Source organism: Podarcis melisellensis, assembly GCF_964234715.1.
Source record: "Podarcis melisellensis genome assembly, chromosome: 8".
Classification (NCBI taxonomy): domain Eukaryota; kingdom Metazoa; phylum Chordata; class Lepidosauria; order Squamata; family Lacertidae; genus Podarcis; species Podarcis melisellensis.
In genome coordinates this window covers 49883761-49909320 of record NC_138540.1, presented here as the reverse complement: position 1 = coordinate 49909320, position 25560 = coordinate 49883761, and the positions used below count along the sequence as shown (strand labels likewise).

The window sequence follows — 25560 nt, the reverse complement described above, 5'->3', positions numbered from 1 at the left end:
CACAATGTCTAAGATTTGCCGATTCTCTTCCCCTCTCTCATTTTTTGCGATAACCACGCTGCCTCTTCTTTGTGTGGCATCCAAATAACTAATTGGGGTAGCTAAAGCCTGACCTGTGTTTTTTGGTGAAAATTAGCGGGTAGGTTAGGGGGTGAAAAGCGGATAATTCCCAAGCAGTTTAGATAAGTAGATATTATAGGCTTGCCATGTTAATTGGTATTAAATATTTTTTTAATCACTGGTGGCTTTCATCATCAGGCTCTCTTGTGGCAGACAGTATTCTCTCTTCTCTTATGGCCCTGGCTCTTTGCATCTTTGCAGTGCTCTTTCAAAAGACGTTGCTGTGGCTTCTTTTTCATAAAGGCCAGGTCACATGGTCCTGTCGAGCTTGATGGCTGAATGGTGCAAGACACTCTGGTTTTGATCCGAGGCAGGCATGTGACTAACCAAACATAATTATTTATTGATTTATTACACTTCTGTTCCGGCCCTTCCTCCCTAAGGACCCCAGAGAGGCAAACACTAAAGTAGTAAAACAATGCAATTAAAAAAAATAAAAATGCAGTTAAAAGATTTAAACACAATTTTAAAACATTGGGCAGTATCCAACGTTCGTTCTACCCTGAGTAGACCCATTGAAATGAATGGACACAACTAACTTAGGCCCATTATTTCCCATGGGTCTACTCTGAGTAGGCTTAGGTGGATGCAGCATCTAAAAACATGTTTAACAGTCATGTATGCTCACAGATAATACAGTAGCACCTCGGGTAACGTTACCCTCGGGTAACATAAACTTCAGGTTGCAAAAGCAGCAAACCTGGAAGTGTTTCTCCACGTGTGCATGTGCAGAAGTGGTATACTGCCGTGTGCATGTGTATAACAGTGATCCTCAGGTTGCAAAAACCTCAGGATCCGGCTGGACCTCCGGAACGGATCCCGTTTGCAAGCGGAGGTATCACTGTAATTTCAAAGGTGCCAGCAACAGTATCTTTCCAAAGCCTAGGTGAAAAGGAATGTTTTTTTTAATTCCTCTTGAACATTAATAACAAGGGAGATAGACTGACCTTACTAGGGAAGCCAGGGAGGCCATTCCATAAATAGGGAGCCACCACTGAGAAGGCGCTGTCACAGTTCAGAACAGTACCCAGCAACATCACCTGCCAGTCATAGGACCTGAGATGGTTGATATTAGGTTCTTGGCTCTAGTGTTTGAAACTCCCATTGTTCTACACACATTTTGTGACAGGGAATTTCATTAGCGCGAGCAGTTTCTGAGCTCTGGGTGCAGTACTGTGCCTAAGATTTCAGATTAAAACTGCAGAGTGGAAGGAAAGGAGGACCTTTTTCTGCCTCCCCACTTCCAGCTACTCTATGAAGACTGGAGAAGAGACCCTCTTATGAATATTAGGGGGGTGGGCATGGGAACGACTAGACCATGTGAAAAATGAACATAATATTTAAGCTGCAGTTATTCATTTTCAGCTTTGTATTCTTACATAGAAAAAAAAACCCTGGGCTTTCCATTGTTGTGCCCATAACCTAAGTTTAAGGTGCCATTTAGCTCCTAGCTTTCATATCTGTTTCTAACACTACTTGGCTCCCAAACCTTTCAGGTCTTGTGTGCTAGTAGTGACACCTTAAATTGTGGGGTGTATCAAATGGGCTGCAATATTTGAAGTTCTACGAATACCATTTGATTCGGGCTCAGGAAATGCTTTCAAAGGGGAGAGTGGAACCCACATGAAAGCTAGCTGAGCCTGGGCACAAAGGGAGACATGGATGAAAGGATGAGGGGAAATTTGCCAAACTAATGACTATATATATATATATATATATATATATATAGTGATACCTCGGGTTACATACGCTTCAGGTTACAGATGCTTCAGGTTACAGACTCCGCTTACGCAGAAATAGTACCTCGGGTTAAGAACTTTGCTTCAGGATGAGAACAGAAATTGTACTCTGGTGGCGCGGTGGCAGCAGGAGGCCCCATTAGCTAAAGTGGTGCTTCAGGTTAAGAACAGTTTCAGGTTAAGAACGGACCTCTGGAACGAATTAAGTTCTTAACTTCTTAACCCAAGGTACCACTGTATAGGTTAATTATTAAGACATAGACATGTTGCAATACTTTTTTATATAATAAAGAAGGGACTATGCTGAATTGTGAAGGATTGAAGACGATAGAAAAACACTGATGGGGTGGTTTTTAAGTGAAGCGTAAATGCATAGGATTCTGAAAGCTGTAAATAAAATAGGGGGGATTTCCCCTATGGCCAGAATTAAGCCAGATGATGTGATTGAGGGAAGTGACCCTGCCTAAGAAGACTGGGATGGATTGGGAAGGATGCGAAAGAATGAAGAGGAAGCCAGCAGGTAGAAAGGCTGAGTTGAGGATAAATAAGAGACAATACTAAATTAAAAATGCCACCAACAAACTCCACTTAAGGAGCTAGTTCAGAGAACTTGCCAAAGATGGGGAGGAAAGGCACCGAGATAAAAGATTTATAGAATCAGCATCCCTCCCCACAAACATTGTGAGTGGAGAGTGTTGGGTGGATTGGAAGATAAACCTCTCAATGAGCAAACTCCTTCTCAACTCCTTTCCCTCTTCCCTGCACCCTATCATTTTGTTGACAGGCTGTCTGGCTTAGGTCATGCATTTTTAAAACTCTGGACATCTTTAAATATCTGGGGGGGTGTATTTGCTTCAAAATGCTTCAGGGGGCTCATCTCAAAGGAGCCCTATTTTGATCCAAATGTGCCAACCTCATCTTTGTATTCAGGTTTTGTAAGAAGGAGTTGTACAGAGTCTTCTTGGTGGCTTTTCCTCTTGACTTTGAACTCCCTTCCTAGAGAGACTAGCCTCGCACCCTCCTTGTTGACTTTCCATCTGCAGGTAAAAACTGTTCCTTTCAAGACAGGTCTTTGGGAACTGGCTGCTTTTAAGGAAAGGACGTTTAATATTGATGTGTTGTTTTCACTATTTGCATTTTAATTCTTTTCATTTTTATAGTTTCATTACTTTTTAACTATTATCTTTTATTTTGAATGAGTACTATATGGCCCCTGTAATAGTGCTAGTTCTGCACGACCGTCTTTAGCTTAAGGGCCACATGCCTTGGGGGGGGGGGGCTTCCAAGAGCCACATGCCAGCTCAAAAAGTGGAGCAGAGCAACAAGGCAGGTTTTACCTTTGTACAACAGACTAGTTTCTACACATAAACATCCTTCATCCAGACACGCAAGAGCTATTATCAAAGTTCAGGAACACATTCCAGCCAGCCAAAAACACTCAAGGAGATTACAACGCAGTGCAGTGAAGGTGTGGCCTGGGGAGAGGTCTGGCAACCAGGTAAGAAGCCCTAGAGGGCCACATTCAGTTGCCCATCTATATAGCAGCCTGTGAAGAGTCTTCAACAATGTATAAAGGGGAAGAGGGTGTTCAGACACCAAACCTTGCATTGATGCTAGATGAATTACTCACACACCCACTCTGCAAAAATAAATAAATAAATCTGTGTTTAATTTTCTGTCATTAATTTTTCCCTCCTTGTATTTTCTGCAAGACTGTCTCTGTTCTCATCTGGGAAATGCTGGAGAGTATGGAATGGCCATAAACATTTGCACATCAAAAGTTCTTTATAAATTGTTCACAATAAATGGGATATATCATGATAACTCCTTATTGTGTGAAGAGAATTTAATTATAAAATCACTAAAGCAAAAGAAATCACAGAGACAGAGGAAGGGAAGTATACAAGCAGATGTAATGGATTGTATAAACAGCCCATTTTAATAAGAGAACACTAGCAAAATTCCTGCCCCGTGTAGCTAATAACCAGAGCATTGCATTACACTCACAAACAAAAGGCAGGAAATTCAAAGATAAGGTGGACACCCAGTCCTTGACTCCAGCCATTGTCACAGAATGGCCCAAAGATTATGTGTGAGAGAGGAGGTGTCACTCATAACTTTGTTCTCTTCCTGCCTAACCTTGAGGAAGAGGCTAAGTAGGGCCATTGCTGAATTCAATTTGTGGTTGCCCACAAATTTTTCAACCCAAAGACCACATACTCATGGGCAACCTGACAGGTTCCACATGCCAGTGAAGGGCAGGGTCAGGGACAAAAGTGGGCAGAGTAATTGGTATGGTAAATTGCATTCCAGCCATGCAAAAGCCAGAGGTTTCTACACACAAGGACACACAAAGTGATTTGATAGCCTTTCTCAAATATCTAAAAGGCTGTCTCATGAAAGATGGAGCAAGCTTGTTTTTGGCTGCCCCGGAAGGTAGGACGCAAATCAATGGATATAAATTACAAGAAAGGGGATTCAAGACTAAACATTCTGACAATAGGAGCTCTTTAGCAGTGAAATGGTCTAAGCCTTTCTCAACCTGTGGGTCCCCAGATGATGTTGAACTACAATTCCCATCACCCCTGGCTAGCAAGGCCAGAGCTCAGGGATGATGGGAGTTGTAGTCCAACAACATCTGGGGACCCACAGGCTGAGAACCGCTGTGTGACCTGCTTGCCAGGAAGAAATTTTTTGAGGGCCAAATAACAGATTTCTCCCCATGCTGTGGTTCTGAAAAAAACCTGCTCTCCTAAAGATACCTCCTGCGGGAAGGAAGTTGCTGTTGGTGCCAATATCAGCTTCCCTGCTACATCAAGTAGCACAGGGACATAGGGAGCTGCCTTCTACTGAGTCAGACCAATGGGCCATACTGTAAGCACCTACTTGTGGCAGCTGTGTAGAGTTTCAGGCAATGCTAGCTGGAGACACAGGGAATTGAACCTGGAACTTTCTGCATGCAAAGTGTATGCTCTGCCACTGAACTATAACTCTTCCTCGTTCTGTCTCTCTCTCTTTCTCTCTTTCTTTCTTACAGCCTTTTTCCTGATAAGCATTAATGGCTCCTTTACAGCAATATGTGCTCAAGGGTCTTTTCGAAAAGTGGATATTTGACCTGACAGACCTTGGCTGACAGTCAGGCTCCCATGTATGCATTCTGAAGCTTTGTGCAAAACAGAACATCTCAGCGGAATAAAGGAATTTACAGACTATTGCTTCATCACGTAGCAGCCTATGTTCCTCATCCCCCCGCTTCTGTCTTTTCAACTTGAAACAAAACCTCTCTTTTAAAACCAGGTTAAATGCAAAGCTTCTAAGTAAGACATTTAAAAAGTAAAAATAATTAGGGATGTCCAAGGCTTCCTGGCAGAATTCCGTCACAATATGTGCAAGAGGCTTCCCCTCCCCCCTGAGCCATGGATTTTGGCAACAAAACCCCATCATGATTCTTGTTAGAGAGTTTGGATTTTGATATCCCGCTTTATCATTACCCGAAGGAGTCTCAAAGCGGCTAACATTCTCCTTTCCCTTCCTCCCCCACAACAAACACCCTGTGAGGTGAGTGGGGCTGAGAGACTTCAGAGAAGTGTGACTGGCCCAAGGTCACCCAGCAGCTGCAGGTGGAGGAGCGGGGAAGTGAACCCGGTTCACCAGATTACGAGTCCACCGCTCTTAACTACTACACCACACTGTTAGCTTTCGTTCACTACTCCACTTATTATATTTAATGCTATATTTAGAGAACACATACAGGCAAGTTTACTCAAAAGTGATTCCCACTGAGATTGTTGGGCTTTAACCCCAGACAACTGTCTTTAGGATTACAGCCATAACCTCATACAACCTATGTGTAATTCACTCACAATAGCACTGCATCATGGGCATCATAGTCATAAGGAATAATATTTTTTTACCGTTACATAGAGAGAATCACCTTCAGTTTCACATTTCGGCATGCCCTAGACAACATATTATTTGCTGGGCCCTTCCTCTGTCAATAGATGCTCTTCTCCATTTATACATCCTGGTGGGATTACCTGGCAACAGTGGTAGGCAACAGCACCAGTCTAAACATGGACATGTGGCTGGGGTTAGCCACTAGTTTATTTTTTCACAAATGTTCAATGGCATTGTGGAGAATTTAAATGGCAGCCAGACCCACCTGCCAGTTGGTGCTTTTAGCACCAGGTTTTTAAAGAAAAACCTAGGAGAGGCCTCAGTAGTGGGGCTCTCTCATTGCTCCTAAAGAACAGGTTTTCCCTTGGAAAGGAGTGGGGCAAGGGGGGAACCCTCTCGGACCTGTACCTAGAAAGCAGGGGTCAAGTGGAAAACCACTCAGACCTGTGCTTCCTAGGCACAGCACAAGCAGAAGTGTGGACAAGCCCAGTGTGAAGAAGCACTTTCTTCATAACTAACTTAGTTAAAATATGGAATTTGCTTCCACGAGATTTAATGATGGTCACCAACTTTAAAAAGAGGGTTGATAAATTCATGTACAATAAGGCAATCAGTGCCTGAGCAGGCCCTGCTTGCAGACTTTTTCTATGGGCATCCATTTGACCACTGTGAGAAGAGGATGAGACTTTGGCCTGATCCAGCAGAGCTCTGCTTATGTTCTGTATTCCTTTGTTTCTAAAAAGACATCAGAGATCCAACAGGTATGCTGGGAGGGTGAAGAGATTAGGTACATTTTTGCACCCAAAACACACAGTTGGGTAAATGTATCACCCAATCCATCCAAATCTCACAATATTATAAGCCCCATGTATGCCACCATGATCTTAAAGGAAGAGCAGCATAAAAGTACGACAGATGTTATAGCAGTGGGAGGAAATGCACATTTGTACATGAACTTCAACACAAGAGTTTATTGAGCTATGAATATGCTGATTGGCCAACCAATCTATGTAGTCTATCCAGGGTATGTTGCCACAGCCTCCTGTCCCACATTCCTGTTGTACTTTTATATAGGTCATTGTGCACTTGGTCTTTCATGTGCGAAAATTATCACATCCCATAGGAATCAGTACTAAGGACATGTTCCGCACAACCATTTTTATGAGTCATTGACTTGTTCAGTAGATGCACTGGTTGGATAAGTTGTGTTGAACCACCCACCATATCTTAGACAAACAAATCAAGACATACTGTGTTGCAACACACTATATCTTGTTTTGATTTGTTTGACTAAGATTTTTCCAGGGCATCTTGTCTTGCATAGAAACATGAAAAGAGCACTGCTGGGTCAACAAATGTTAATGTATCCCAACGTCCTATTCTCACAGTGGCTAGTGGGAAGCCCACATGCAGAATATGAGCACAATAGCCCTCTGCCACATTTGTTCCCCAGCAACTAGTATTCAGAGGCAAACTGCCTCTGATAGCCATTGTGATTTGTAGGCACTGAAAGCCTTGCCCTCCATAAATTTGCCTAATCCTCATTTTAAAGTTGTCCAGGTTGATGACTATCTCTACATCTTGTTGTAGCAAGTTCCACAGATGACCTATGTGCTTTGTGAAGAAGTATGTTCTTTTCCCAGTCCTGAATGACCTAAAATTCCAGCTTCATGACTCCTTGCTTGCCCAGGTTGTGGTTAGAGAAGAGTGTGTGAGTGTGTGTAGAAACTAGCCTACTGTGCAGAAGTAAAATTTACATTTGTTGCTCCACCCACCAGTGGCATGTGACCCCCCAGAATATTCCCCCAAAAGAATGTGGTCCTCAGGGTGAAAAAGGTTTCCTATCCCAGGCGAAAGGAATGGCTGTCAGGTAGTTAAAACACCAGTAAGCAAGTCTCTTAACAGTGATAGGCCAGAAATGGTCAGATGTTTCTACCTGTGGCTTAGAAAGTCCTCCAACTCAAGCTTCCTTATTGGTCTGAGTAATTAACCCAATCCATTTTACTTCCTGAAGCAAAGGACAAGGTGGTGCCTCTCCCTGTCCCCATTCCATGTACAGAAGGTGTCTGGACTGGCAATTGAATCCTACTTTATCACCAGTGTTGGATTAGCATCCTCCACTGTACATGAGGAAAGCAGGCCAGAACACACACCTTTGATTTCCAGCAGCATCCTGTTTCTGACTGGAATGGGTTTTTGAATGCTGATGGTGCCTCTTGCTTAGGTGGAAAGGTGATGTGTGAGTCTGGAGTGTTCCCATTTGTTGCTCTGCCCACTTTTGCCTCTGGCCCTGGACACCACTGGCATGTGGCCCCTGGAAAATTGCTGAGAATAGAATGTGGCCCTTGGGCTAAAAAGGGCCCCTGATGTAGGTCATACTAAGCCAGATGTACCAAGGGGCTGTTGCATTATAAGGAAGCTTTCTGTACTCTAAGGCAAGGATCGGCAAGGTTTACCTCGCCTGGGCTGGTTCACTCCAGTGGAGATCCCTCTGTGGGCCTGAGCGCACCTGCAGACGCGATTTCCGGCGCCGCGGAAGCAAGTCCCTGCACCGCGCTGGTTTAGCTCAGCGCACGGGGACTCGCTGAGCGAGCAGCTCAGTTCGGGGGTTGCTCGTGGGCTGGTTAAATGACCCCCGTGGGTTGCTTGTGGCCCATGGGCCTTAGGTTGCCGACCCTTGCACTAAGGGGAACTGCTCACGGTGATTGCCTCACTGCTGTGCCACCAACCCCGGCAATAAGCTGCCTCTGCTGTAGAGCTGGCTCCAGACTTCCTTTACCTCTTTTCACCTCTGACTCATTTCATCCTGCCCTCCAACGTGACAGGAGCCAGGTGCAACACCCTGGCGGACCTTTGAAAACCTCCTGAATGCCTCTCCTACTTGTAGGAAGGATGCCTAGGGAATGGACTGTATCTTTCTCTTTTTCCTCTTCTCTCTCTCTCTTTCTCTCTCTCTCCCCCACCCCCAGTCTTTCTTGTTAGGTTGATGACAGAGTCCCTCTTTCCCATCACTCGCCCCCACCCTCTCTCCCTCCCTCCCTCTCTCCCTATCAGCTGCCTAATCTGCCTGCATATTCTGACACACACAGCTGCGAGAGATGAAAACTGTGCTGTTGATAGATGGAACTTTGGATAAGATTACATGGTTTTGAATATCTTGATGACATATTTGTCTGAAAAGTCTTTTAGAGGACAGCCTAATATAAATGCACGGAAATGTTTCTAATGACTAGCATTTGTCTACGGTCTCCATTTGAAAGATGAAACATTCACATATCATTTGCATTTGTATGTGAAGGCAAACTTTTCAATAAATGCTTCTTCCAAGTGAGAAGAGTTAACTATTTACTCAAAACATGCCCGGACGATTACATTCCGGGTGTAATTGGCCTCCACTAGAATTGGCAGTTGCCACACTCATGGCAGTATAGACCTGATTAAGGCTGGAAGTTGTTAAAAAATACTGGTGATGTGTTATTTGCTTATGTCCCCAAGATGTTTCCAGAATAATTTCTTGATTTGATTTGCTAGTGAATTATCTGCCTCGGTGGTGGAGTAGATACTAACATGGTATCCCATATTACATCCCAATAGTTATCTGATCACAGACAAGATTGAGGGCATCTCCAGAGCAATGTTCTCTTTTGCAGATATATTCTGCAACATGTCATTGACACAATCATTGTGCAATAGTGGTGCGTTTATAGTGAACCAGCCACATGTCATTCCCCTTCTTTAGTTGTTCTGTGGTGCTTCCCCAGTGTGATTGCATTATTGCTGTCAGGAGGGGACACACAACAAGAGTGACACATACACACACACACCCTGAACATTTGTGGTCTAAGGAGGTGCAAGATTTCAGCAGGAAGTTACAGGACATGCACTGGTGGAAAACAAAGAAGTACGTGCACCCTGAAGCCTTTGTAGGCACAAACAGTATTAAAAGCAGGATTGCATCTAACCACCCTCATTCAGTCATGAGCACAAATAATCAAGAATGCACAATAAAAAAATGTCTGGAGAAGGGGCAGTTGAAAACAACCTGCCAAATGAATTTATCTCTATTTCCTATCATGGAGCATGATAGGAAATAGCATAGGACTGAGGTCTAAGTAGACGCATTGCTAAAACATTAGCCTTCCACCCAATGGACATCAGCCACCATTGCTGTTGCCCCTATGTGACTACAGGATCCAAATGGCATCGCATAGATGCCAGCAATTACGCCAGACTGCTCATGTGTGCAATTACCTAAAGTTATGTGGAATAAATGTGTGGGGGGGGTGCATAAGTTTCTCTGATAGCAAAAGGGAAAAGCTTTATTTTTCAAACTCTCAGTGAAGTTACATTGGTAGCCTGATAATAGAGCCTTCGCTAAAACAAGCTGCCCATGTATCCTGGAATAACCTTTCCACCCATTAATTATTGCAATTAGGGAATGTGATATTTAGTTAGCTTTTCTTAACCTAAGAATGGCATGTTACATATTATTGGAAATGGCCAAAGCAGGTTATCTGCATGTCTCAATGGGTCAACCTTTACCTTTCCTATTACAGGTTATCCGTGTCATTCTTGGAAATCATTGACTTCCTGGACATTGACTCTGTCATGGAAAAATTGTGAGGGGGGGGGGTAGGGAGTCTTCCTTGCAGAAAAATGTTGAATAACATTTTTCAACTCTCCTGCTGGTGGGGAAAAGGAATCATTTTTGCTCCTCTCTGCCAAATCTGATTGTGATGTTCATATTAGGTATGAACTTTTTTAAAAAAAAAAAAAATTCACCAGCATTTTAGTGTGAATTTCTCCTAATGCACACAATTTTGTATGCAATTTTACTTAACAAAGTGCATATTTGTATGTTATTTTCACTAATATACCCAATGATATGCTCTACCAAAATACATGCATTTTGTACATGTTACTTAGCTGGAGAACTGCACTGCGAAATTCAGAGAAGTGCAAATTTTGAAGGATGACTATGTTTCAGTTCAGGTAATGCTTCAGAAAGTGCCAATGCAATATGATTGCCTTCACTGCAAAATGGATCAGATTTCTCCTTCATCCCTAAATCTAGCATTACACTGTTGTTCAAAAGGCAAGGCTAACTGTTAGTGCTTGTTATTGCAGTGAGATATCTTGTGACAGTCCCTGTTATGGTGCTTTTAATGCCCAGCATATGATAGCAGGTTGGGTCAGGAATCTCAACCCTTGTTCTATAAACACCAGCTGAAACATTTAAACTTAACAGGGTCACAACATGGTGCAGACAACAAGAAATTTTGCAAGGAGAAGACTTTGTTTTCATCCCACCCCTCTGCCAATTTTGGCAGCATCCATAAATTTATTTGATGCACTTTATATGTTTAATTAAAACATTATATTAGCACATTTACAGTAAGTGATAAAAACACTCTGGTGGTGGTGGTGTAATGGGCAGAGGGCCTTTGAAGCAATCGGCAGATCTGAAATTGCTAGATGTGCACAAGTAAATCAGATACAGAATCCATAAATTGGAACAAATCTCTTCAAATTTTCTGCCACTTCATATATATTAAAATGACTTCTTTTAAGTGTTCATCAGTGTGTTCTTGGCATGTGCAGTGTGTTTCATTAGGGTGTGCACCCAGGGAATTTGATTGATTGGTTGGTTGGTTGATTTAATGTCATTGAAGGAAGGGGGGATGACAAGACAAACATATACAGACTAGGAAAAGCTAAAGAGGAAACCAACCAACCACAAGGGTGGCCAAGAAGCCAAAATAATAGATATATCCTGCAGAAAAATATACCTCTGCCAAGATGACCAAAGGCAGGGCAGACATACACTGTTGATCCTTAGCAGTGCTGTGAATCAAAAATGTAATGCAGCCATTGGACTAAGTACAGGATCTTCTTTGAATGTGACAAATAGTGTCACATTCTCAGGAGGCTTCTGGTGGCCCACCTTTATGTGTCACTCACATATGTTTCCTCACAGAACAAGCCAGCCTTGTGAATATGATCATGAAAATGATTCTGGAGCTCTTCCACCGGGAGGAAGCAGTACTTCTAAATCCACCACCTGCCATCAAACAGCCTTGAAGATGATACTCTCCTGATCATTCCATTGTTTCAAAAACAGGTGATAAAGGAGATAATGAGCTTGTGAATCATTGCTGTTTGAGCAGAAAAACACACATACTCACTGGCCATTGAAACACTTGTACTCCTGACCCCAAGATCAAATCCAGGACAACTGCTGGATGTAAAGTTCACTTTGTCTGGGCTGGCAGAAGGAAAACAAGCAAGGCTGTTTATTTCCCTCATTAATGGGGAGACTGGAGATCAAGTGTCCTGCCAGTACCAAAACCTGGCAGCTTCTTTGCAGGAATCCGGTGTCAAGCCAAATCACTTCTTATAGTGCGAAATTCTGCCCTTTTTAAAACATTTTTAAAAAGAACAGGTCATGAGAAAACTTGAAAGTGACAGATTCTCACATAACTGTCCATTTCTCTCTAGCTTGGCTTTGCATTTTATTTTAATTTGCTTAGCAACGTAAGAGCCTGGCTGCTGGATCAGGCCCATCTAGTCCAGCCCTATGTCCACACAGTGGCCAACTGGATGCCTCTGGGAAGCAGGACCTGAGTGCAACAGTAACACACTCTGTGCTTGAAATTCCCAGAAGCTGGTATTCAGAGCCATACTGGCTCTGACACTAGAGGTAGAACAAAAAGCTTGTTTGCTTATTCGCTTGTTTGTTTATTTTGTTGCCAGATTAAAAAACACACCCACCCAAGATTTTAAAGAGAGCCAGCATTATAGGTCTGCGAGGGGCTGGGCAGAAATTTAGCTGGCATAAAGCCTTTCTCAGTGGGTTTTGGTGAGGCTAAGAAAAGGAGTGTCAAAAGACCTATGTCAGGCATAGGCAAACTCGGCCCTCCAGATGTTTTGAGACTACAATTCCCATCATCCCTGACCACTGGTCCTGTTAGCTAGGGATGATGCCCTCCAGATGTTTTGGGATTACAACTCCCATCATCCCTAGCTAACAGGACCAGTGGTCAGGAATGATGGTAATTGTAGTCCCAAAACATCTGGAGGGCCGAGTTTGCCTGTGCCTGACCTATGTGCACTCCTGTGAGCTTTTAGGAAGAAAGGCAGAATATAAATGAAATATATAATTATCATTTAAAAAATAAACCCTGGTCCTTGAAAATAAAACACTTCAATTTTATGCAACTATGCAGATTTGAATTACTAAGCATGTGCAATATGCCACCAAACCTCCTTTATAAGAGCCTAAAATGTTCAAGATTGTTTTTGTTGTGTAGCCTACCACCTCTCAAACTGATGCCCCACCCTTCCCCTCAATGTTCCCCTAATGCTCAGGATGCTCATAGGTGAGGTCACCACTCTTTTGACCCACAGCAACATTGTGAGGTAGGATACATTGAGCAAGTGGCCCATTGTGATCCAGAGAGTTTCATAACCCACCAGGGGTTTGAACCTGGGTCCCCCAGTCCAAGTCCAACTCCCTAGCTACTGCTTCACGCTCATTCTCCATAGCTTGTACTTGTGTGAGCCATGATTTATGCATTTATGTCAGAGAAATTCTGATGGGCTGTATTCATGTACACAGAGTAGACCCAGTGAAATTTACAGACCTGACTAACTTACATCTATTCATTTCAGTGGGCCTAGTCTAAGTAGAACTTGGTTGAATACAACCCACTGACTTTAATGGCATGGTGGGGAGAGTTGAGGGCTGGAGAATAAATTATTAGTGTCCTCACTAAATCCTTCCAGCTGCAAAGTTCTGGCTCTGTACGAAAGTTAATGGCTACCCAATGTACTAGATAATGCAAAGCACAAACAAAAAACAGAGTGGAAATGATGCCAATGTATGCTGGAAACTGATTATGTAGAAGTTATCTATCTAATTCTCATTAGTGATTCTGTGTTAAACATTCTGGAGTGTCCGGATGTGAATGGGGCAGTGGGGGGAGGGGGACAATTGCTCTGCTCTGTCCAAATATTGACTAGGATTAGAAGTGATGTGATTCTGTCTCATCTCCAAATGTCTCCAGCACTTCAAATCTAAGCCTTTCATTAACATTCACCATTGGCTAAGGGGCTTCTTTAGTTTATCAGGTTTGGGGTTAGTTAGACACACGCCTCACATTCCAAGACCTCAATATGTTGACTGCTACAAAAAGTTGACTAGCACCCATGATTCATCTAAGTTTTACTTTGGGTCGACTCATTGAAATGAATGAACATGACTAAGTTAGACCCATTCATTTCAACTGGTCTATCCTCAGTAAAACTTGGTTGAATACCATCCTTTTGTCTTGTACACTGGTAGCTAAAATGCTGTAACCCCAGCTTATCCAAGGTAATGCCTGCCAGATGTTGCTGGACTACAATTTCCTTTGGTCATGCTGGCTAGAACTGAGGGCAGCTGCCGTCCAACAATATTTGGATAGACCACCTTGTAAATTACATTGAATTCAGTGGTACCTACTTCTAAATCATTGCTAACACGAAGCGTCTAAATTTTTCAAAGCACTGTACATATATTTTAAAGACCAGGGGCTGTTCCCCTGCTTGCATTGCTTGTCAACCCTGCCTATCTGCTACCCACTACCACAAAAAACCCTATGTCATTGCCAACCACTCTCCCTTTACACCTGGCCACCCCTCCCCTCACATCTCGCCCCAAGCACTCTTCCCATCAGATCCCCCAACCCACTCCTTCAGTTTTGTCTAATGTATGTATTTTTCCAAGCAAGCAATTTCTTCTAGTATGGTTCATTTGTATATAAATTATTTTCACATTTTTATTCAAAATTTTCCATAATCTACTCATTATTTGGCTGGAGAATTGCATTACAAAATTCAGAAAACTGTGGATTTCAACGGATAGCTGTGTTTTGACTTGTACATGGTTTTAAGAACGGCAAATTAGGTAGAAACTGAACTGAACTGGATGCCTCCCCCATGCCTACTTCTTTAGACATGGTAAGAACTGTGCTGTAAATAGATCTGCCTAGCCAAGTCTGTGGGAAACAGAATGGTTGTATAGAAAGATCTCTAGACTGATCTATCAGGACTCTTCTTGCGGATAGCACAAGACTGTATTTATGACTGGATAATCAAGATATGGGGTTGTATCCAATGTAGCATTCAGTTAAAGTCACTTAGTGATATACTTGTTCTGCTGGTGAAATCCTTTGCACCAGCAGAATGTTGTTCTGCAAGAGAATGCATGAGCAGATTGCTGGTAACTTTTGGGCACAATCTGTTGTGCAAGGAGTTTTTGCTAGGAATCCAACACTGTTGTATTGGATTCCTCTGTTGTGCAAAACAATTAAAACTCACCCATCTGCTAATGTAAGAATCCTTGCACTAGCAGACAGAAATCCTTGCACTAGCAGACAGAGAATGTTGCATACAGACCTCAGATTTTTAATGCCCCATTTTATTTACACACACACCCAAAAAGCACATCAACACCTCTGTGCACTGTAACTTCCAGATGCCAGTTATTAAACTTGAGGTCTCACATACCTCAAGGGTATGTTAGGCCAATCGGTGTTAAAGAAGGACAGAACATTTTTTATGTATGCCACAACAGCAGCAAGAATACTTATCGCAAAGTACTGGAAGACACAAGAATTACCCACCGTGGAAGAATGGCAGATGAAGGTTATAGACTATATATGACCGGCAGAATCCGTGACCAGGGAAAAGAGACGGCGGAAGAAGATTGGAAGAAATTTAAGGACTATCTTAAGAAACATTGCAAGATTATTGAATGTTAGAACGATGTTGACTTAGAAATTAAGGGGTTTCTAGCTGTAATGATTATGTATTAAGAAAAGAAAGATTAAAAGTTAAATCAGAAATTAGGGGAAGGATTTGCTGAATTGGCTTGATTAGAGATTGGAATACAGAGAGGGGAGGTATGAGGAGGTCGGGAAAGTAAGTTATACGACTATAAGGGATTGAAATTATACTTGTTATATGTTTTTGTATGTATGTTTATCTTACTGTCATCTATGTTTTCTTTTTTTCTTTTTTTGTTGTTTTTATGTTATATAATTTTCTGAAAACTTCAATAAATATTCTTTTTAAAAAAAATTAAACTTGAGGTCTCAAATTCTTTGGGCAGGCTTGCCCCCGCCCCCACCAAACCAACCCCTTGTGTTAATCTGACCACTGCAAAACTGCCCCCTTGAAATAAATGTATCCAGAGGCCTTGCTTGAATGCTCTTAATCTTTCTCACACATTCTTTTTATGTTAGACATCCTTGGGCATAACGAAAACCTATGTGCCATTTCAGCAGCAGAGCACTGTGGGTTTTGACCTGTTCACTCTCAGATCTATCTCACTGGGTGAAAGTAAAAAGCTTGTGATTTTTTTAAAAAATGACTAATACATGAGTAATGCTGGGTCCCATTGTGCTAACGGCCCTCTGGACATCATTTGTTTTGATGGCAAAGCTCTTGGACAGCAAGTGCCTACTCTGTAGGGCAGGGCAGCGTTCATGAGTGGGATGGTTGAAAGAGCTGAGATTGGGGAGTGTGGTGGTTGGTTGGGAGTTGCAGCTGCCTTCCCCCCCCCCCACTAAATATTTTCTGTTCATCTGCAAACTTTGAGGTTCCCTTAAGCCTATGGATACCTTTCTCTTACGAACATAGAAAACTGCCTTAGGCCAAGTCAGAGTATGGGTCTGTCTGAGCACTAGTTCTTCTAGGTTTCAGTCAAGGTACACTCTCAGCCCTACCTGGAGATGCTGGGGATTGAGCTTGGGACCTTTGCATGCAAGGTAGATACTGTACCACTGAGCTACAGCCCTTCCCCTTCCCCACCATCTTATGCATGGGTGGCCCCCATTTTGCCTATATGAGGGCTGAACATCAGAAACAGAGGAAATGAAAGAGTAGTACCCAGATCCCAATTGATCAGAACACATTTTTCGGGGTTATTAAGATACAACATATGGTTTATGCCCTATTTCCTACCTATTGCATTTATTGCATTCAGCCCCCCACCCCCAAGGGATTACATGATATGCATTGGATCGGCGATTGATGGTTTGCAGTTTAACCTACAGTAAACAGCAGTTAATTTAACATAAAATCACATGAAACTCATGTTCAAGCTGTAAAGAACAAAAACTTCAGTATGAGTTGTTGACTTTTGGCTTTAAAGCTTTATTTCAATTTATTTAATGAGGTTCTCTCTCCTCTCCCCCCCCCCCACCCTTCTCAGTACTTGCATTTTAAAAACAGCATACATATACAATTTTACATGAGAATTAACAATTTGTGTCTTAGTAAATGCTGTTAAAATTTGCCTGCCATCTTCTATCACATCTGATTTGCTGATTAGCAGATAGGTAGCTTTCTTCTTATAAAATGTAAAATCTCATTAAAATTCTAAATTTTTCCATAACTCAAAAATATTTCAGATGTATTAGCTACAACATGAGTCAGGATTTCTGATTTGGGTTCAAAACATGCACCAAACAATGTTAGATTTGTTTAGCAATGAAGTTTTAGAAAACCATATTTTGTGGAGGGTAAGTACATGGAATGGATAATCAAACTGTATAAATTCTTTAGTAAAAGGAAACACACACATATATACACAAACTACATTGAGATTTAGACATTCCTTTTTTGAAAAAAAGGAGGAGTTTATGATAAGGAGGAGTTGGAATCTATGTCTAAAATATGTAATAGATTGGGGTGGGGGCATTAGAGAAAAGAACAGGAAGAGAAAAGGAGGAAGCTACCACATTTACCAACAAGCAGAGTCCAGTTTGATGCTCCAGGTAGGTTTAAAAAGATTTAATGAGCCTGGAAAAATAAAGAGAAAGTACACACATTCCAACTGGTCAGAAAGCTGTAGCCAGAGAAATGGATTATAGTAGTCTCAAGAAAAGTCAGGGAACAGCAAAAGGGTGGGGAGATAGCACACTTACCTCTCTATTTTCCCAGATATACTAGCTGGGTGCTTTTATACAGTGGGGCGTTGATTTTATTTGTGCATAAACTGACATCTGGGTCATTTCCTGCTGAAGTATATACAGTGGTACCTTGGGTTAAGTATTTAATTTGTTCCGGAGGTCCGTACTTAACCTGAAGCACCACTTTAGCTAATGGGGCCTCCTGCTGCTGCCACGCTGCCGGAGCCCAATTTCTGTTTTTATCCTGAAGCAAAGTTCTTAACCTGAAGCACTATTTCTGGCTTAGTGGAGTGTGTAACCTGAAGCGTATGTAACCTGAAGTGTACGTAACCCGAGGTACCACTGTATTGTGCAATCATCCTGATTTGTTTTCACAAAATTTGCATGGAGGTTACATGGTGTCACCATCAAATTGTTGTTACTCTGTCCTTTCCACTGCAGTTTTCAGTCACTTTTCTTATCACAAAAGGTACCCAAGGTACCACTGTACATCTCTAGATAGCCTCTGCCAAAGAACATTGGACTGAATCCTAAGTTTCTCTTCTGCTCCCCTAAGGGAAGGGGCAATTTATGTCAATTCCCATCTATCTATAATTCCACACACCATTTCCTAGTATTCCCAAGGCTCACTCTACCCCCAGGAGCAGATATGCAGGTGGTGCAAGGAGATGCAGCAGGAAAGCAAAGATGGGGAAGTCGTGTTCCATGGATGTGAATTCTGTTCCACTGTATCCCACATTATATCTATAAAATATATCTTGTCACTAGCAATAGGGGGAAATTTGATTCAGTTCACATTTTCAGGCAAACATAACTAATGTTCACTTTTTGAAACAACACACAAACTGAAACACATTCACACTTCTCTGAAATTTTCAGTACAGTTCTCCAGCCAAGTACAGTGGTACCTTGGGTTAAGTACTTAATTCGTTCCAGAGGTCCGTTCTTAACCTGAAACTGTTCTTAACCTGAAGTACCACTTTAGCTAATGGGGCCTCCTGCTGCCGCCGGAGCACGATTTCTGTTCTCATCCTGAAGCAAAGTTCTTAACCTGAGATACTATTTCTGGGTTAGCAGAGTCTGTAACCTGAAGCGTATGAAACCTGAAGCGTATGTAACCCAAGGTACCACTGTAATGTGTACAAAAATGCATATATGAAGGCAGAGTGTGCAAAGAGGGGAAGCTGATTTACAAATATGTGCTTAGTATGCACAATTGCATGCAAATATGTGCATATTAGGAGACATTTGCACTAAAATGTTGCTGAATTTTCATGAGGACTTGTTGTTGTTTTTTTTAAAAAAATCCACAAACTGATGTGGAAATGTAGAGAACTGAAGTGTGGAAAAAATAAGAGAGAGAAACTAAAATGGACAGATTCACCCATTCCCTACTCATCACAGATGAGTACACGCCCCAAGGAACTACAACCAACAAAAAGTTTCCTATTGTGTATGCCCATATCATGTTACCTAATATAGTAAAAAAAAAAAATTAAAACTCTCTAGATTGTTAGCAACTTGCAGGAGAGTTTCAAGCACATATCAGAAATTTAGATTAAACTGAAATGGGTTAAATTGCCACCCTGGTGCAACGGATCCCCTTAAAAAAATATATATTATTGCAGTTAGGAAAGTGATGGGGAAATGCACTGAAAAGTGTAGAATGAATAATTAACAGGAAGACATATAGCCACCACACAAGCAAATCAGGATAAATGCTCATTGTCATATAATCTCACTGAAAGCAAATCGGGACGAATACTCTATAAAGACCAGACATTGTGTAAGCTTTGTGCAAACAAATCAAGATGGATGCTTGATAAACAGGTCATCTTGTGTACAACAAATAGCCCTTGTTTTTGATGGCACAGGTGCATTCACATCCAGCCAGAACATGAGTGCCCTGATGAACATTGTAACATAGCCTGCTTCTACGCATGGACTTCCTTTGCTAGATTTGGATGATAATGTAGAAAGTCTTTAAATCTTCTTTAGCTAAGTCCCATCTCTCCCCACCTCCCCTGGTACTGCATGTGGAAATGAGCAGATGCAGGCTGACCATCCACAGAACATTATGTACATTGACTTCCAGCATACTGCTGCAAGTCCTACACAAAGCAGAATGCAAAAGGGTCGGTGTGCATGGGCCATCAGTGGCATCAGTAGGTACAAGTTAATTTGAGCAGCAGCTGCTTTTGCCATGGTGTAGTCAGTTGTGAGAATCAGCCTCAAGAAAAGAGGGGAAAGGATTCCACTCAACACCCAAATCATATGGTTTCCCTGAGTTTCTCACAGTTGTTTAAATGGATACGCTGTGATGCAGCACATAATTATGCATGCTCGATTCTTATTGGTTTCGATGGGGCTTAAGCATGCATAACTGCACACTAGATTGAAGCCACAGTGATTAAGTAAAGGGGGTGGAAATAGGAATTGGAATATGATTTCTACTCAATTTGTTATTGCAGCTGCATTTGGATCTAATCTGCTAGTCTCAGACCAAACTTCCAATTTATCCCAACAAGAAGCAGAATTATCAACAAAATACAGCGTCAGATTTGACCCTCAGACAATGCAATCCATACAAGAAATTAGAAAAGGGAAATCACAAATATATGTGTGTATATTACTGCTGCCTTTTGTTGTCTCATGATTCATGCCTCTGAAACAGACATGGGCATTCCTCTTTATTAAAGATAAACAGAAGGGTTGACAGGGCAAATTAATTTCATACATACAAATTAACTCAGCTTAGTCTTTCCTCTTCCCCACACTGAGACACCACCGCCTGGATCATTCTGTATTCCTTCCTGCCACCAGAAAACAAGAATTTATTGGACATATGTTTGTGTTCCACTTAATAAAATAATACGCCAATATTTTCCAGATCAACTTTGTTAGTAATTCATGAAGTGACTATTTATGCTAATCAGGCAGAAATATGTTTGCAGGCCTAATGCATTACATAAATTTGAATGCAGAATGTTCAATTATGAAATAAAATACAGGTGATACAAATAGTAAATTACACCCAATAAATATGTGTGTGTGATTAATGGATCTTCAAAGAGAGAGACGCATTGCTTGGACATCTGTGAGTTGTTTAAAAAGAAAAGGATTAATAAATACTGAATTACAGGGATGATTATTTCCATCATAATTCACCTATTTGTGATGGCTTCTAGTTATCAGGCTGCTGTTTCATAGCTATGTATGTGAAGTAAGACTTGTTTCCTCAGCAATTTTACCCCTATCAGATTATCTCGTCTGATTCTATTATTTCTTTCTCGTAAATCTGCTAACAGTGATTTGTTATTTGCTTGCCCCGTTAACGGATCCGAAGCACTGTTAAAAGGATTTATCTAGCTCTGTGCCTAAGAGCTGTTGATGCCTTCGCCTTTTGTTACCCCGTGGAAGTCTTTGGGAAATCAATTTGGTTGCTTTTCATACTTAAATTCAGCGGACACCATTCAGTTCTGCGCCATAAAATAAGACACTGGATAAACAAAAGGTGCAGTAACTGTACTTAATGTGCTGGCCTTGATAGATGAGTTTGTTTAAGTCATAACAAATGACACTCAAAGTCAATATAACTCACAAGAGGTGTATTGCCTACTTTCTAAACCCTCCTCTGCTTGTTTACTCAGCTAAGGAAGTCTTTCATATGCACTTGAGGTTTCCCCTACCCCCTCACTGAGGCAGGGATGGTACACTGTGTTACATAGTGCATTGAATCATTTGTACTTTTCTGCAGAAAATAAATATAAGTCGAGATAAATAGATGTATACAAACACGGACATACATGCATGCATCTACTCCAATTCAGGAGGTCTATAAGTAACTGAAGTTAGCATGTGGAACCCCAATCTTAAACTGTGCTTTCTTCAAGAGGGCATTTCTTGAAAAGGAGAATATTAAAGCAGGGCATTAGTGATTGTAGATTGATAGAAAGACTTCAAGCAAACAAAAAATAGCAAGGGGGGGGGCAGACTGAGGGGATTTGGCCTGTCATTGCTGCAGAAAGACAGAGGGTTGAATGCCTCTAATTGAAATGAAAGTGTGCAATTGTTAGAGAAGAAACACTCCTAATAGAGAACTGTAAATGTTTAGACATCCATTGTGAGAAGCTAAATAATACAGGAAAATGCTGCCAAAATGAGAATTATATGTTGCAGGAAAGAGGACAGTCATGGTCTTCCTTTTGAAGGTTTTCTTTAAAACTGTTCACAGTCCCCATGGTGTGCTACATAATAGACAACATTTGACAGTCCCGTCACCTCTAACAGTCAAATAAGGATACTCTGGCATAACCAGTAATTTGATTTGATATTTTGGGGGCCAGAGCCCAGTTGAGTTTACAGCACTTTATTTGCTTTGCTAAATATCAGCTCTTATTCTGTTAGCCACACAATACAGTACTTTGAATTCCCTGTTTTAGCTTTCAAAGCTTACTTGGGGGTTTTTTGGGGGGAGGGACACTAATTCTGGAGATATAGCATGTTAAAATGCCTCTGTCCAAAGAGACTGGTTTTGTTTTTGTGCCCCTCCCACTGAGGAGATGTTTCTAATTCCGTGCAATTGCTGCAAGTGTGAATTGCCAAAGAGCAATAAGTTTTCATTTAAAAGTATTCACACATGGCCGTGATTCATGGGAGGGAAGGAGCTAAGTGATCTATCGTGCAACATTCATCTTGCTCCGGGAAAAACCAAATAGAAGGAATTAGACTGTCGTGGTTGAGATTTATGGGGATGAGTGAGTAGTTTTTGTTGACAATTCCTACCAAGTCCTCCAAAATGGGAAATCAAACTGGACACATCCTATTAACTTTCTCATAAATACTGTTTTCTCGAGTTTCACCTGAGACCTCAGCCTTTACATTATTCCCTTATAGTGACCCTCAATAATTAGCATTCACACGCATTTTTCAGCTTTGTTATCAACTTGTGACACACTCAAAAGTCTTGTGTAAAAGTCTGTGGATGACACACGTGGCATACCTTGATATTAAAAATCCTGACTGCAAAGACGGAGATATGTCAGAATACGCAAACCACATATTTTCTTTACCAACCTGGGATTTTGTTACTACTGGGAATGAGGGCTTCGAAGTCAGATGAGAAGCCTCTACAAACAGCTACTTAGTATAAAATTTTAAACAGGAAATTCTGAAAACATGCAGAAGCCATTGCACTGAAGTACAATGTTCAAAAGGCTGGTTTAATATATGACTAAGTGTCAGGAGTCGGGTTTCTGAGAATTACTTTTCAGATAAACAACTTTATAGCACTGCACTTAATCTTACTTACTAGAGACATCTCATTTATCACTGAATTACAAGTAACTTTAATTCTATTGATGTTGCCATAAAGTCAGTTGAAAATCAAGGCTGGCAGTTTTAAAGATTTTTGTCTTATCTCTCTCCCTCTCTCACACACACATCCCTGGAACAGACACCGCTACCAGGAACAATCCCCTTTCCTTCTCACTTCCTAGAAAAATACCGCAGGCTGCATCCTAAATAGAGAAATTATAGAGGTTTATAGCTTCGAGAATCCATTGACTTCGAGGGGTTAATGTCAGGCTGTCGTGCAACCGCTGCCAGCTCTAAACTTTCCCTTTTCTCTCTCTTTTTTAAAAAGGGTTTTTATTTTATGGATTTTTTTTCTCTTCATCTAAAAAATTGGAAGCGGTTCAACTCGAAACCGATCTGTGCCGAAAGGTGGCGCTGTCGAGGTTTAAACGGAACCCATTCAAGCAGGATTTTTTCACTTCGCGCAGCTTTTCAGCGTTGTTTGTTTTTGGCGACATTGCTTCAACGCCCCCGTCTCCCCTCCAAAAGAGAGAAACGACACGCGATTATTATTAATAATATTGTTATTATTATTTTGCGTATTAAATGAATAGATCGCCACCCAGTTCCAAAGAGGATCTGGATAAATAATATTAAGGGACTCTGAAGCTATTTCTTCAAATGCAGTTAGTTCATTTAAAACTTGGGACATCTTTTAAGGCAAAACTTTATTTGTTACTATGCAAAGCCATTGACGGCTGGGGAGGGGAGGCGGGAAGCGGGCTGCCGGTGGCTGGCAATTAGCAACTTTTCTTAACATTTTGACCCTCTCGCAGATCCATCGATGGGAGGTGGGCGGGGAGATCGGGTATCGGAAGAAGAAAAATGAAAGAAAAAAATGAAGCAGAGGCGCGGCTTGCGAAATCAGATGGTTCCATGACACCGGAGCAAAGGCCAAAGGGTGTCTGAAATTTGCAAAGAGGGATAGTCTTGGATTTGTTCCTGCTTGGGGATGCGGGGGGGGGGGCGGTTGGAGAGAAATGCTCTCCGGATTAACTCTTCCCAAGCCCATAAGTCCTCCAAAGATGCTGATGCGAGTTGGAGCCACGAGGGCTATCCACCAGCACCGTTCATCCCCATCACTGACCCATCCTTCTCCCCGCGGGAAGGAAGAAAAGATTGAGCTGGTGTGGTGTATAATCTTCCACCACCACCCCCGGAAGTCCGTGGAACCCCAGCCTCCTCGCTCTCAATAGCACGTGTCCTCGCTAGATCACTCCTGGCAATTTTTGAAATTTGGAATCTGTGAGCGCGTGTCTGCTCCTCGCGGGCGGGGGGGATACTTAAGGGGGGAAAGGGTGGGCGAAGATCAAGCCTTAGGACAACTCCGGGCAAAGTTCCAACGCGGAGATCAGTGTTAGCCAAACAGACACATTTATTTATTTTTTTGCAAACGCTACCAGCCTAGACAAAAAGTTAGCTCGAGATGTACAAGCTAATGCATGCAAGCACTCGTACAAGCAAGGGAGGTTAGGGAGCATCCTTACCTACTGAACAACACCAGCCATCCCCAGCCACGAGACAAAACATCCCCTTGGCTTTTCTCTATTCCTAACAGTAATGCCCGGTGGAGATAAATAGGGGCTGTGCCCCCCGCTTTTGAAGAATGAAAAATGGTGAGTCCCCTTCCGAGGGACTCCGGAAAATCGCTTTCAGTCAGGAAGGAGTTAAAAAGTTCTGGTCCCAGCTGACAGTCAGCTGATTGGCCCCTGATTGACAGCTTCGAAAAGTTTCCTTGTTTCTATACTATTATGCTAAAGAGGGCCGGGTTCGCGGCATCGGATTGGCCGGAACTCGGAGTCAATTTCCCATTTGAAAGCTTGACGTCAGGAGCGCTATAAAACTCAGCAATGCTTTTAAACTCTCCTTCTGGATGAGCTCTTTAAAATATTTTTTCATCTTGTTGCTGGAGCTTGGGAGTTGAGTTTCTTTTCTTTTTTTAAGGGGAAAAAACCTGCTTGTTATTTTGGGTCATACCATTGACCCCAGACAGTATTATTTTCCAAGGGTTTTTTCTTTCTTTCGCTTTTTCTAAAGAAGTAGTAATAGTTACTTACCTCCTCTCTCTTTTATTTTATTTTTTCCTTCTCCCCCTCCCCTGATGGTGAAACTGTCTCTCTCTTCGTTTTTGCACCGGGCATGAAAAAAAAAAGAAAGCAGTCCAGAAGGAAAGAGACCCTGAAGTGTTGAGAAAGAAAGAAATCCAAACAACCGTTGCAAACAACAACTTAGAGCAACCTTTTTCCTCTGCAAAGCTGCAGAGCAGAGAGAGAGAGAGCGCACAGGGGAGAGAGGGGGAGGGAGGCGAGGGGGGGAGAGGAGAGAGAGAGCGCGAAGGGGGAGAGAGCGAGAGAAAAGCCAAAGCAACCCAGCGCAGCCTGATGCAAAGGGCGACTAAGTAGAGGCAGAAGAGCGAGCGAGCGAGCGAGGCAGCCGCCTGCGGTCCGCCGGCTGCACCCGCGTGGCTCTTCTTCGCGAAGGGAAGCTCGCTG

General features: G+C 42.1%; 2 long non-coding RNA genes across 2 annotated transcripts in view; one reads left to right on the top strand and one right to left on the bottom strand.

Annotated features, from left to right (window-relative positions):
• Positions 1–20484, top strand: part of LOC309375077 — an 85273-nt gene extending 64789 nt beyond the window's left edge. The window contains exon 3 of the long non-coding RNA XR_014170802.1: positions 20185–20484. This is a non-coding gene — a long non-coding RNA (uncharacterized lncRNA). The remainder of the gene's footprint in view (positions 1–20184) is intronic.
• LOC309375069 lies at positions 80–24692 on the bottom strand. The gene is made up of 3 exons (XR_014170793.1): positions 24556–24692; positions 20455–20526; positions 80–442 (listed from the first exon to the last, which is right to left on the bottom strand). It is a non-coding gene; the product is annotated as an uncharacterized lncRNA (long non-coding RNA).
• Between the last annotated feature and the right edge of the window lie 868 nt (positions 24693–25560).